The sequence below is a fragment of the Protopterus annectens genome, chromosome 16.part0 (assembly GCF_019279795.1).
Source record: "Protopterus annectens isolate FY-2018-M chromosome 16.part0, PAN1.0, whole genome shotgun sequence".
Classification (NCBI taxonomy): Eukaryota; Metazoa; Chordata; order Ceratodontiformes; family Protopteridae; genus Protopterus; species Protopterus annectens.
Window position 1 is genome coordinate 508,887,101 of NC_056750.1, and position 14,469 is coordinate 508,901,569.

Here is a 14,469-nt window from a genome sequence, read left to right on the forward strand (position 1 = left end):
TCCACTGCACAACCTCTATATCATATCTATTTTCACATATAAACCAACCTACTGTAATTTAAAAAATTCAGCCATACTGTAATAATGTTTGTCATTTATGTTTTACTAATCCGTGCATTTTTATTGTCATTCTTACTGTAACTGTACCCCTGGGATGACCCTGAAACTAGTCCATGTGGATCAGTGCTCAACTCCAACAAATTAAAAAAAATTAAACTATATGTATGTGTGTGTGTGTTAAATTCACATTTGCAGGGTTTAACCCTGTGGTCATGCCTCTACACATGTGGATCCTCACTCCCCCTCCAAGGGCTTGCCTAGAAAAATAAGTTACAAGCTTACAGCACCATTTGATTTATAAGGGGGCCCACCATAATAGATAAACAATTTCATCATTGCGATCAAAGAAAATGTGGGTTTCTCCCTTTAAAGCACAAGTGCCTGATGCCAGCATTTAACATGACATCATGTGCAGACTTAAGTGCACTTAGTCTCTGAGCTTCCTGGTTTGCTGTCCATCATTCCTAGCAAGCAAGTTTCCTAAAAAATCAAGAAATAAACACTTCGCATATAGCACTTGCACTGCTAACAAGTGTCACACATCAACACTCACCCAACTTAAATGGATGCTAGAAGGAGGGGGCCACACTACCAAGCGGAGATTGTGGGAGAGTAATTAGGATGGCAAGGAGAGAGTTACTTTGCCGAGTAACTGATGCAGTGAGAAAGTATCTTGTGTCCATCTCTGGAAACCTGGTTTGATGGGTCAATAACGGGCATGAATCCAAAGCAGTAAATACACCAAGGACCAGGAATCAAAATGATATATACTGATTTACAGAGGTTTCAAAGATATCTACACTTCTGAAGTTCAACATGAACCAACAACATATGGTGAATGTACATGATGACCAAGCAGCTGCAGTGCAGATTTCTGCAATGAAATTATTCTTAAAGGAAGTTAATGCCCTCCCCCTGTCCTGGTATCTCCTCCTTACTCTCCCCCTATTCCCAAGAACTGTTAGGATCTCTAAGCAGCATCGCCTAGAAATGTATAAACCTAAGAGATCTATTGGACAAAAACTTGATAGCTACTTACTGTCCCTCTCATGGAACAAACTACCCATAGCCCTAAGAAAAATTAATCAGACTTTCGAATTTAAGAAAGCAATAAAGGATTACCTAAATATTACCTGGCTATGTCAGTGTACAAATCCTCCCTGAACCCTTTACCCTCTACCATAGCCAAATCTTCTCTCTTTTCTTATTCTCCTTTCACATTGTCTTAAATCACATCTGATCAGCCATCTCCTAACGCATCGCATTCCTTTAATCTTTCTCTCTTACCCCCCTTCTCACACTACCTTCCCTTCTCATTTTCAACACTCTAAATTTCTAAGTTTTGTACTAACTCTATTCCCTACCCTCACCACCCTCAGAACACATTCAATTCCTATTTATCTATAATACTAGCAACTATCTTCCTTTTTTCCCTCTAACTTCCATTTTACTAACTTGACTGTTCCCTTCCACTCTATTGTAATTACGTATCAATGTATATATACACACGCCTCTATTTGTATAAAATAACAAGTCTACATTTAGATTATATCTTTCTATAAACAAAAAACCCTCTGTATAATTGATGTACGTCACTATGTTACCTGCACTGTTTATGTACTACTACATTTGCTAATCTGTATTTTACTGTGGAGCCTTTCTCCAGGAGCCTCTGCTGAAAAAAGGTCTAGACTCAGTCAGACTATCCCAGTTAGCAAATGTCAAATAAAAAATAAATAACGCAGCCTTGCCTCTTCACAAAGGTCTGTTAAACACCAGATGGTAAAATATGCATAGCAATCCACGAGAAAAGTTTTGCTTGACAACTGCAGAGTTCTTTCCTCTGTGGCATGAAGGAGGAAAACTCTTAATAGTCGTTTTAAACACATGTATCTGTTTCAGGTATAATCTGAGCTGACAGTATATCCAGAATGAAAGCCTCTGAAGTGCAAAGACTATCTCATTCTCATTCTTTTCTGGCTTCTGTTCTGCTAAAGAAAACAGTGTGATGAATGGACTAGTTCAGGGACAACTCAAACTAGTTTTAGGAAGGAACAAGATGCTTCCTACGGGACAGCTAATCCTTGGGAGATCAGATAACGTAACCTGCACAAGGACCTACAGTCCAAGATACTGCAATCTAAAAGAACAATTCCCAAGAAAAACATTCCAACAGATGAACTTCAATGTCCGAAGGCCATCAGATTTAAAAGATATTTCAACCAGCCAATCAGCTATGAAGTTAAAATCCAGCAGTTATCAGTTATGAAGATCAGATCTAGCAGAATGGATGGATTCTTCAAAGGCAAATCAGCCAAAGCCAATGCTTGGCAACAATTCTGCTCTCCACAAGGTCATGATATGCAAAAACAGGTGTTGTGTGCAACCTGATCATGGAATAACCGAGGGCCAAAGTCATACAAATGACTGATGACAGATGTCTGAATGACTTGAGAGCTGATTAGAGTGTTACAGGGTGCCATTCCATCCCAAATGGAAAAGCTCTTTCACCTGGAACAGTAGACCTCACTGGTAGAAGAGTTCTTAGAACCCTTAATTATGAGAAAAATCCAACCAGGAGATCTGGCTGAATCAGCAGCTCAAAAGTGGAAGCAAGGCTTAAATATGGAATAATGTCTCTAATCACAGGAACCTTCTTGACTATTACTCATTGAATGAGCTTACATTGCTTGGGACATGAAGGCCAAAAACATCATGCTTTTTGGCTAACAGGGATACTTAGTTCTGCAAAACAACTTTTAGAAAAATAAAACAAAAATCAAAACACAAACAACCAGTCAGGTTCCCACACGCGTTTAATAACACTGACTTCTAGGCCAAAGCCTTCAAGGAGTAAAAACTTCTTCTTTTATACTAAGTTGTTCTGTTCACTCTTACTCAAACTTTAGAATCATGTCTGGGATAAGAGGGAATGGAAGAAAGGCCTCCTTTGCCACAGAATGGCAAATATGGCCAACACTGTGCAATTCCACTTTACCTGATGTATTACACAAAAGACAAGGGAGAACAGCATTCTCCAAAATGCAGGATTTTAATCAAAAAGCAAACTTTTTCCTCCTAAGACATTTACACAATCACCAACATAACCATTCCATTCTCATAACATGACTGTCCCATCACTATTTTAAAAGACAAGAAACACTATTTTAAAAGACAAGAAACACTAACGGAAATAAAAAAACGTTTCTCACAAATTATACTAAAAGTAGGAAGGCTTTCCCTAATGGTGAAAGTTCTGCCCAGCTCTTGAAGATCACTATCCGACTGACAGGATAACAGGATTGCAAAGAAGCACTCACTTGACATTAAAAAAACTCTGAAGATTTTGAATGCTCTACCTGCCTTTTATATGAAGCACTTCATGTGACCCTGGCAGGTGCTCAAAGCTTTGGACGGCTGGCCAGAGTGGTAGAATCCACATATCTTAGCCTACTGAAACAGTAATCCATGTTCAAACAGAAGTTATAGCAAACACTTTTACATGTGTCACTCAGTAAAACCTTTCTGGAGCAGAAAGGCATCTACACAACACATGTAGGCAGGAATATTAATTCTGTGCTCCGCTTTCTCAACAGGAAAAGAAAAACTGAACAATGTAGAATTTCAGTACTTCTGTTCTGTCACCTTGTTAGATGGTGTTCTTACTTCTGGCAATATTTTAAATGTATATTTAGGTGTTATACTTCAGGCCAAAGCACGCACACCTTATGAAACATTATATGTGTTTAAGTCATCCATGTCCAGAACATTTAACAAGGAGACTTACAGTTTAAGAGCTATGTGAACACTGCAATTTGGGCCATCTGTCCAGCTTCCCAAGTTAAAATTAGAATTCCTCAGATATGATGTCTTTGAGTTTGTCTTAAGAACTTTTTTAGAAGATTGAACCATTCATGATCATATGATTAGTGAATGTCCAAACATTCATGAGGAAAAACCCCAATACTACCACTGACAGACCATTAATTGCAACCAACTCTAACAAACATGTACTGATATCAGCTAACATCATGAAGTTTGACAGCAAACTCGGTACACTTATGTAGCAATTGCAAAAAAAAAATGACAACACTGACTACATATATCCATAGCGGATGCTAAAAATAAGATGCACTGAAGTTGTGGTCACAACTAATTTTGACCAGATTACTGTAGCCAATGATACGGAGCTCCAGGACTAGCAGCAAACACTGCAACATACTAGAGCTAAACTGGAGCTACTAGAAAATAAACTGGTTGATTTTGAGGGTAAAAGCCACTGGTAAAATCTGTGGATACTGGGTATACAAAAAAAAATCAGGTCAGAACTGCTTAGTTTACATGAAAGCTAAGTTGGCAAACTAATCAGATATCCTCTTAATCAAGATCTTGCTCAATGGCTCCTGCCCCCTTACAGGCTTACATCTCAACTTCCCCTGACCAGTTTTTAGAAGATCCTCAGCTTTACTACTAAGGACAGGGTCCTAGTAAGCATCTCATAATCTGCAATTCTAGGATTTTTGTGAAGCGAGATTATTCATTGGACACTTAGCAACAAAAAACTGAATTTCACCCTACAATTAAATTTGTAATCAAAATGGCTGGACATTTAAGCTAGTCTAACCAGCTTTCTTTAGGTGGCTTTACCAGGTGGTCAAATTTTCATTTGTTACTTCTGAGGATGCTGTACATAATCTGCAACAGTCATCAGCATTACCTGTACAGGAAACTGAAGTTTTCTCAAAGATAACTTATGCTCATTAAAGTATTAGCTTTCCCCCAGATAGCAACAGAACCATTCCCATTATTTATGGAGAGACTGTTGAACAAATGGGAAGCTGCACACGTTGCGGACTCCTCTGCACAAGATCAGTTGACAGCCACTGGACTCTATGTTGACTAATGTTTTAATCAGAAAGTCAAGGCTTCACTGTGTTCTCCAATGTTTGTGTGTTCCTATACACACTTTCTATTTTTTTTCCTCCATAAAATGAGGTAAAGAAACTGTAAACAGCTGCTGCAGTAATACATAACATTTAAAAAGACGGGGGGGGGGGTGCTGGTTTGCTAAAATATGGATTATTTTTGTGAGCTTTGGACAATATTTTTGGTCTACTTCAATGAATGGCTAGTTAGCTCAGATTTGACTTTATGCTGTTTTTTTGAATTGCAGTTTGTATACAGCTAATTAGAGTTTTTTTTTTTATTTTGACAATCCACTAAGGTAGAGTTTTGGTTGCCAGCAATAATCTTATAGTTTTCATCAATATTTTTTTACAGCACAACCAATAAGAAAAGGAAATAACCTGGTAACAGTAAAATATTTTACTACTTTAGATATACGTGAAATAGAACAAAACTGAGCTTCTTTTTCATTTAACTGCACTTAGTTTTTCTGTCATGCTCTCCCTATAACATTGAAAAATGAATGCTTTAATCTCAAAACAAAGTTAAATAATCACTCAGCCTAATCAGTCTGATGAACTGGCCCCTCATAACAATGTTTCATGAAATGAGGATGCTGACTTTTATTATGCAAATAATTACTTGTTAAGTCTGTTTCCTAAGAATGTTGCTAGAGGACCTCTTCATCAAAGTGAATGGTAATGGTAAGGTCCAAAAAGTATGCTGTACTGCTTTTGTCACCTAAAGTGAACTTAAAACAAGTGGACTGATTAACACCATAGAGGAAAATTTTAAATCATCTACTGTGCAACTCCACACCAAGATCAAGTTATCAATTTACCTCTTATATAAGGAAACAGATTTAAACTTTTTTTTAAGGCTTGCTCCCACCAATTTAAAACCAGATTAGCAAAAACTGGTGTTACTCTAGCACCCGTGGCCACTACTTTCTTTTAATAGACGATCTGTTTCTCAAACATAACCTTATTACTTAAACTAGCTCTAAAAAGAGACAAATGCTACTAATAGTGCTGTTCTTACACTTTACGTATGAAGGCTTAAATACTGATGGACAAACACCCATGTCCTGTGAAATACAGTAATGATTCTATGCCAGTAGTGGCTAACATTGTCTCTACCAGAAAATTCATATTCTTTAAAATGTCTAAGCACAACCAAAGTCTTTTAAATAAAATACACTAATTTGGTACAATAGAACTGATGATGGAATCTAGGTAAACTTCAAGTGGTTCAGTTTTAGAAAATTCAGCAGCCATAATCGGTCTTAATGGAGGGTCTTGCAAGTTTATTATGATCTTGGGTATTCCAAAAACCTATCTCAGAATGATCAACTTAAAGTCATACAAAGAAATATCTATAAATCTCTTAACAAGAAAATCTAATAAGCAACCATCAGTATGTTTAAAATTAACAAATACTTCAGTTACGTTGATTTTTTAATAAACTGGGTCACCAAGGTTAACAAATTGCTTGATCAGCTGTGTTACCCATTAAAACCATACTGCTGGCCTTTATCAGCTTTCACTACTCTAAAATGAACTGCAAGCTTTCAAAACAAAGAAGGATTACTTTATGGAAGATGTTAAAATAAACCATTTACTATGTGATTTTTCAGATGTCATTGTTCCAAAATCCTTTTCATATTCTTAAAAACTAAGTGTAGCAACTAAGGATTAACAGATTCTTTTACAAAAACTTACATATGTTGGCAGTGTCAATGTCTTTTAAAATTGAACCCAAATTCTATTTTCTGACAGTGTCAGTTCAGTCAGTAAATTCAACAAATTAGCTCTACACCTGGGAATAAACAAAAAACCTTTTTGTAGCATTGAATGATGAGTTTCTGTGAGTCTGAAACAGCTGAGAGTGGAAACAGACAAGGAAACTAATGCAGACATTCCTGACACCTGCTACAGCCCTCTGCTCCTTTCCATGTGCCTTCAGGTTTCCTCTCTGCTTTAGAATTTCAAAAGTTCTGAAAATGTTGGTAATGTTGTACCTGTCTGAAAATCTGTGTTAAGGTCACCATTGGGTGTGCTAGCATTGTTCACTTCTCCACAATGAGCAACTTCTCTGCAATGAGGGGAAACGCTGGTAATACAGAATGACCCTTCTGAAAGTGAGGGGAAACGCTGGTAATACAGAATGACCCTTCTGAAAGTGAAGGAGACTCCTCTTCTATGTAAATGTATTTTGAAGTCCCAAATGCTGCTCAATTCCAGATGATGAAAATGTGTAGAGATGTGAAACAGTATCAGCAGTAATATTTTTCTAAAGTGGATTCAAACTGAACTTGTATGCCAGTTCATCTCTCTCAAGTGTTTTCTGCTTTTTTATTAATGATAGTATTTCTGCAAAATTTGAGAAATTGTGCTACTATCATAAGGACTTAAAGTCCTACAAGTCTCATATAACAGACTGCTGTTTTTTTTTAAACACCTGTATAAAATGATCACCATAAGACAAATAATCATACATTAATAGAAAAAACAGACCATACTGACATTTTTTCCATTTACGTACATTATTCACCACATATCTTTCTTTATCAGCCTAAAATTACACAAACTGCTGAACTCCTGCCTTCCCTTAAACCTCACTCCACCTGCTCCTGAACATTATTCTGCATGTTTTGTTTCCACAATTTCTATTTATTTCTATGTAAATTGCTCTTTCCCTCTTTCAAAGCTCCTGCCTTCCAGTTCTTTTATCTCGTAATATTCAATACTGTAAATGCTGTTGTTTCAGACTGATTTCTATTTTCTAGCAATTGCTTTTTTGGCAGTCAACAACATTAAACTTAAAGCTTTACTAAGTCTAGGCAATTCAGATTCTGGTCCCAGTTCTAAAGGATCATTTACTTTGTTACAGCCATTTACTTACCCAATATTTTTGATAGATATTGCTGTACAGAATTTTTACAATCTGCCAACTCATTACACTCCCTAAACATATGTTTGGGGTTATAACTTCATCCTCGTCACACATCCAATATTTGCTTTCTACCAGGGAAAAAATTATTTGAAGACTGCCTGGGATACAAATATACCTACGCAGACACTTACAAGCAAAGATCCTAAACCTTCTACACTTCGTGGCATACTTGGGAACCATACATGCTCTACCATTGCTCTCTTGTAAATTGGTTTTTCCAGCCTTTCTTCCCCATTTTGTCTAACCTCTTCTATTTGATTATTACAGCTATCATGCAATATATTATATGCCATACCAAGCATCCTTTTAACAATAGCTTCTGCTTTAGATTTGTCACTCATCCTATGTTATGATTCAAGACGAACAGGTGGGGTAGTTTGTTTATATGCTTTTATATATAGAAACATCAGGATGGATAACAGCAACATAAAATTTAAACTGATCAACTGACAGACCATTACATACATGTATGCTTACATCTCAACAGCTCAATACAAAATGGCATTCTGGCTGGCACATGCCCAGTATTTATACACGTGCTACCTCATGGAAAGCTTCTTAAAGGTATATATACATACTGATCTACATCCTCCGTCTTTAGTGAATTGCCCACAATAAAATGCCATCTGAAAAAGACATGCAACTATACAGACACTGAAAAATAAATACAACATTCATGTCCAAGTTGCCGTGTATCTGGAACAGTCTGGAAATGCAACCTGATCTAGTGATACAGCAATTAGGACTGGGTTTAGCAACAGGGACAGTCATTAGTGAACAAGCAGTTTCAGGTGTTTTTGGAATCTTCTCAAGAACAGGGATACTTGCTGGAATGTCCGCTGGAACTGGAACACTGGATAACTTGCTCGGAGATTTAGAGTCTTTTCCACAGGCAAGATGCTGCAATATAGGCTCGGACACTGCTACCAAATATTTCCGATTCTGCCTAAATTCTACTCCTTGTGGTTCCACAATGTACAATCTCAGTTCTGGACATGCTTTTCACGACTTCAATTCTATCAAAACCTTTGGACATCTGCAGCCTCACTATCTCTTCACATAATGGACTGAGCAGTTTGCAGGACTTATAATAGGGCTTCTGGGACAAACACCTTTTTATAAATTGAGCTCTCACTGGTTTGTTGCTCTTAGCACAGTGAACAAACAGATTGCTACTGACTGGTAATGTAGTTGTGGTCTGTCTCGACAAATGTATTTGCGCAGGTGAACCAAGATGTTTATCATGAGGAATATCTCTGAGATTTAGGAGATTCAGAAAACACCGCTATTGTCTCATTTCGACTTTTATAATAATGGTTTTGTACTTTGAACTGCACATTCTGCCAAACATTTGACTGTGGGTACTCAGGGCTACTCGTAACATGAATATAAGTCCCACTCTTCAGCAAATCTCAAACTGCTAACTTGTAAATTGTGTACCATTGTCAGAAATAACTTTGTGCAGACTACTATGGCTGCAAAATTATGCTTCAACTTGGTAATGACAATACTGGATGCTAGATTAGGAAGTAGGTCAATCTCGAACCAATCTGAATAAGACTCTACTAACACCAAGTAATGTTGACCATTCCATTCGAAAATGACTGTAGCCACCATCAACCAAGGTAGTTCAAGAATCTGGTCAAGAGTATCTGAGAGTTGGTGGACTGGCAGTTCTCTCTTTCAGGACATCAAATGGTCTTTGGTGTTGTTCTAACCAGGACACATCTTTGCGTGTCAACTCTGAGCGGTGCTGAAAGTTGGCTCAAGTAGAATGAACTTTCCTACGTAATTAACCATGCCAAGAAAATGCTGCAGGGCTTGAACATTGTCTGAAGCTGGCATCTCAAGAACTGCTGTCTGCTTTGAAGGATGTGGTCGTAAGCCTGAACTGGTAAACAAATGACCAACATAAGTAACTTCTCGTAGCCTGAACTTGCACTTCTGAGCATTCAGCTTAAGATTTCCCTTCATATGCTCACTGGCAGAATTTATCCAAAATGGCATTCTCAAAAAATCTGTACCTGCTAAAAGGAGTACTGAAAGTGGTTAGCAATGAAGGTTTTCGATCAAGTTAAAATTTGCCAAGATGAACTCTCTGCATCCGAAACAAAACAAACAGTGGCATTTGGCATAAGAGGATTGAGGTATTTTCAGTGCTTTAAAATCTCTTGGATCAATACGTATTCTGATATCATCTGAGCTTTTCTTATGAGCAACCACTATGGAAGATACCCATTCAATTGATTTGACAACTGGACAAATCACACTTTGCTGCACCATTTTATCTAGCTAGTCTGTGACTCTGATCTGCATAGCTACTGGAACTTTCTGGGCTGGTCTGACAACTGGGCTGACTTCAGGGTCTAACTTCATGGAGTACGCAACTGGGAGTTTGCCTAAATTCTACTCCTTGTGGTTCCACAATGTACAATCTCAGTTCTGGACATGCTTTTCACGACTTCAATTCTATCAAAACCTTTGGACATCTGCAGCCTCACTATCTCTTCACATAATGGACTGAGCAGTTTGCAGGACTTATAATAGGGCTTCTGGGACAAACACCTTTTTATAAATTGAGCTCTCACTGGTTTGTTGCTCTTAGCACAGTGAACAAACAGATTGCTACTGACTGGTAATGTAGTTGTGGTCTGTCTCGACAAATGTATTTGCGCAGGTGAACCAAGATGTTTATCATGAGGAATATCTCTGAGATTTAGGAGATTCAGAAAACACCGCTATTGTCTCATTTCGACTTTTATAATAATGGTTTTGTACTTTGAACTGCACATTCTGCCAAACATTTGACTGTGGGTACTCAGGGCTACTCGTAACATGAATATAAGTCCCACTCTTCAGCAAATCTCAAACTGCTAACTTGTAAATTGTGTACCATTGTCAGAAATAACTTTGTGCAGACTACTATGGCTGCAAAATTATGCTTCAACTTGGTAATGACAATACTGGATGCTAGATTAGGAAGTAGGTCAATCTCGAACCAATCTGAATAAGACTCTACTAACACCAAGTAATGTTGACCATTCCATTCGAAAATGACTGTAGCCACCATCAACCAAGGTAGTTCAAGAATCTGGTCAAGAGTATCTGAGAGTTGGTGGACTGGCAGTTCTCTCTTTCAGGACATCAAATGGTCTTTGGTGTTGTTCTAACCAGGACACATCTTTGCGTGTCAACTCTGAGCGGTGCTGAAAGTTGGCTCAAGTAGAATGAACTTTCCTACGTAATTAACCATGCCAAGAAAATGCTGCAGGGCTTGAACATTGTCTGAAGCTGGCATCTCAAGAACTGCTGTCTGCTTTGAAGGATGTGGTCGTAAGCCTGAACTGGTAAACAAATGACCAACATAAGTAACTTCTCGTAGCCTGAACTTGCACTTCTGAGCATTCAGCTTAAGATTTCCCTTCATATGCTCACTGGCAGAATTTATCCAAAATGGCATTCTCAAAAAATCTGTACCTGCTAAAAGGAGTACTGAAAGTGGTTAGCAATGAAGGTTTTCGATCAAGTTAAAATTTGCCAAGATGAACTCTCTGCATCCGAAACAAAACAAACAGTGGCATTTGGCATAAGAGGATTGAGGTATTTTCAGTGCTTTAAAATCTCTTGGATCAATACGTATTCTGATATCATCTGAGCTTTTCTTATGAGCAACCACTATGGAAGATACCCATTCAATTGATTTGACAACTGGACAAATCACACTTTGCTGCACCATTTTATCTAGCTAGTCTGTGACTCTGATCTGCATAGCTACTGGAACTTTCTGGGCTGGTCTGACAACTGGGCTGACTTCAGGGTCTAACTTCAGGGTCTAACTTCATGGAGTACGCAACTGGGAGTTTGCCTAGTTTGTCTTTGAAAAGATCAGCAAAGCTAGTGAAAACAGAGTGGACAAAATTAGAACAGTGGTCTTTCAAGCCTACATGGTGGACTTCCTTATTAAATGATAGTAGTCCCATTTTCAAACTGACTGAGGCCTAATAATGACTGTACGTGCCTTTTGACTACATAAAATTGCAAGTCATAGCTGTTCCCAGCAGAGTAACTTGAAAGCACTACTGAACCATCAGTTTGAATTTCTTCACTACCATAAGCAACAAGCTTTGCACACTTTGCCAACTCAAGCTTCTCACCAGCACATACTCTAGCAAATATTTCTTCTAACATAACATTGCACTTTGAACCTGTGTCAAATTAGAGCTCTGTGGGCCTTCCATTTATCCGAACAGTACAAAATACGTCATTCTTTGCCCACAAATCTACTGCATTAACTGTTTCATTACGCACCGACACACAATCAACATAAAAAGTAGGGTTAAGCTTTCTAATTGATCAACTTGCCTCTTTGAATGTTCTCTTTTACAAAAAGAACATGCCTCTTTTGATTTGAAAAATCTTTGAAAATGATTCGAGTTTGCAGATTCACCCTTGTGCTTCACTGAGACTGTGCATGCTCTGGAATTTGCTAGAAAGCTATGGGGTTTACCAGGGATTGTTACAGGATTCACAATTACTGCCACGTGCTTGGGCCTCTTTCTTTTAACAATGTGCTGCATACTATCAACATTAGCACTAGAAAATACTGGAATCATGCATTTCTCATTTGTAAGCAAATGTGTGTGCTTTTCTGTGAGCTCATATATCTGAAAAACATCTGTCATGAAGCAAAATATTTCTCACAGCATCATCTTTAATACCACACACAAAGTCTGTCTTTTATCAACTCATCCCTTAAAATCACCAAATCTGCACATTTTAGCTTTAGCTTTGTTTCTCAAGTCAGTTATATATGCTGCAAAAGTTTCACCAGGCTTTTGATCCCTTGTGCAAAATAAGTGCCTTTCCATTGTAATATTCGTTTGAGGGTTCCACATTTTTCTAAATTTACATTTTAAGCACTCAGGGTCTTTCATTATTTCAGCCAGTACTACTATATGATGTTTTTTCCCCTCTCCTGCAAACACAGCAGGTGCATACACAAATGAACACTCTCTTTCTATGGCATCTGAACCAGCTAAATTAAGCAAAATAAATGCCTTTGTATGTGCATCTTTATCAGAAAATGCAGCTTGTATAAAATATTGTACTCTTGCTCAAACACTCCAATTCTCTGTAATATTATCAAATAAAAGTGGATCAGGTTTTCTAAACCCTTCAGCCATGCCAACAAAGTATGCTTAAGCACACTGCAAATATGGTCCTTGTAATTATACATGAACATGCACACACACCAGGTACTTGTAATTACAGTCAAATGCACAATAAACTCTTCAAAATACTTTACTTTGCGAAATATGCTTTGAAATGGCTGCATTTTGCGAAATAACTGCACTGTAATACTGTGCAAACTTGTGACCACTCTGTATACTTCAGATATCTCGAATAGCTTTAATTAATGTGAAAAAGTAGCACATAGCAAAAAAATGCAGTAGTTTTCCTTATTTTATACATTTTATGTTATTTGGACATTTCAAACATTTTTGTAATTATTTTAAATATTTTTCATCAATATGTCGCAGTTTCAGACATTTCATTTAACTAGAAATTCGTTTTGCGTGTTCTGAGTGCTTTATTTTATGCTCAAGTAAGAAACCATTTAAGCAAGTTTTAGTATCTAGAATTAGTTTCTGACCTGTTTTGCGAGTTGTGCATGCAGTAGGAATGATCCAATTCCTCTATAGTTCTCCAACATTAACAGACTGCCTCTTTGTCTTGATTATGGATCCCACTTCTGACACTATGTCGCTCATCCTATATTCTGATTCAAAACGAACAGGTGGGGTAGTTCGTTTGTAGGATTTATTATCCAGAAACATCAGGATGGATAGCGGTAACATAAAATATAAACAAACTATTCATTTGACATACCATTACATATATGCTTGCTTACATCTCAACAGCTCTCTACAAAATGGCAGTCTGGCTCGCATGTGCTCAGTATTTATAGACATGTGCAAGCCCATGGAAATTTTCTTAAAGGTATACATATATACTGATTTACACAATTCAACTTAACTGTACCACAGCAGGTCTTTCACTTAAGATTCCTCTATCCCTTTCTCTCCGCCTATGCTCCAATATCAATCCCTGGAAGGGAAGACAATTTCTAGACTGCAGTCCAAATGTCTTCTTTGCCTCATCTCAGTCTAGTTATTTGCACCAAATACAGTGGTTCCTTTGCCAGTTTTCTCCAGTAAATTTTAGCCCCTTACTACCTATTGTACGTACCCCTACTTGCAGTCATCCCTATTGGAAAAATCTCCTTTCTCCATTCTTGATTTGGGTTAGCTCTTGGAATACTTTCTGCTACTTTACAAACATAATATTCTGTATTATTTTTCCTTAACAGTCAGCATGCAAAAATCCAACTCTGTTTATCTTCCATCCTGCTGCACCGTCCCTTTCCATTTTGAATTATAACCTTCTGCTTATGTTACATACCTTAATAGACTAGGTCTAAAATATCCCTTCATTCAGGTAATCCTAAACCACCTTGTTCTACTGAAGGATCAGCTCAACTCTTGCCAT

General features: G+C 37.6%; 1 protein-coding gene across 1 annotated transcript in view; it reads right to left on the reverse strand.

Annotated features, from left to right (window-relative positions):
• The window catches only part of PKN3 (protein kinase N3), a 2,242,690-nt gene that overhangs the window by 1,155,824 nt on the left and 1,072,397 nt on the right, over positions 1 to 14,469 (reverse strand). The gene's annotated exons all lie outside the window — the stretch shown is intronic.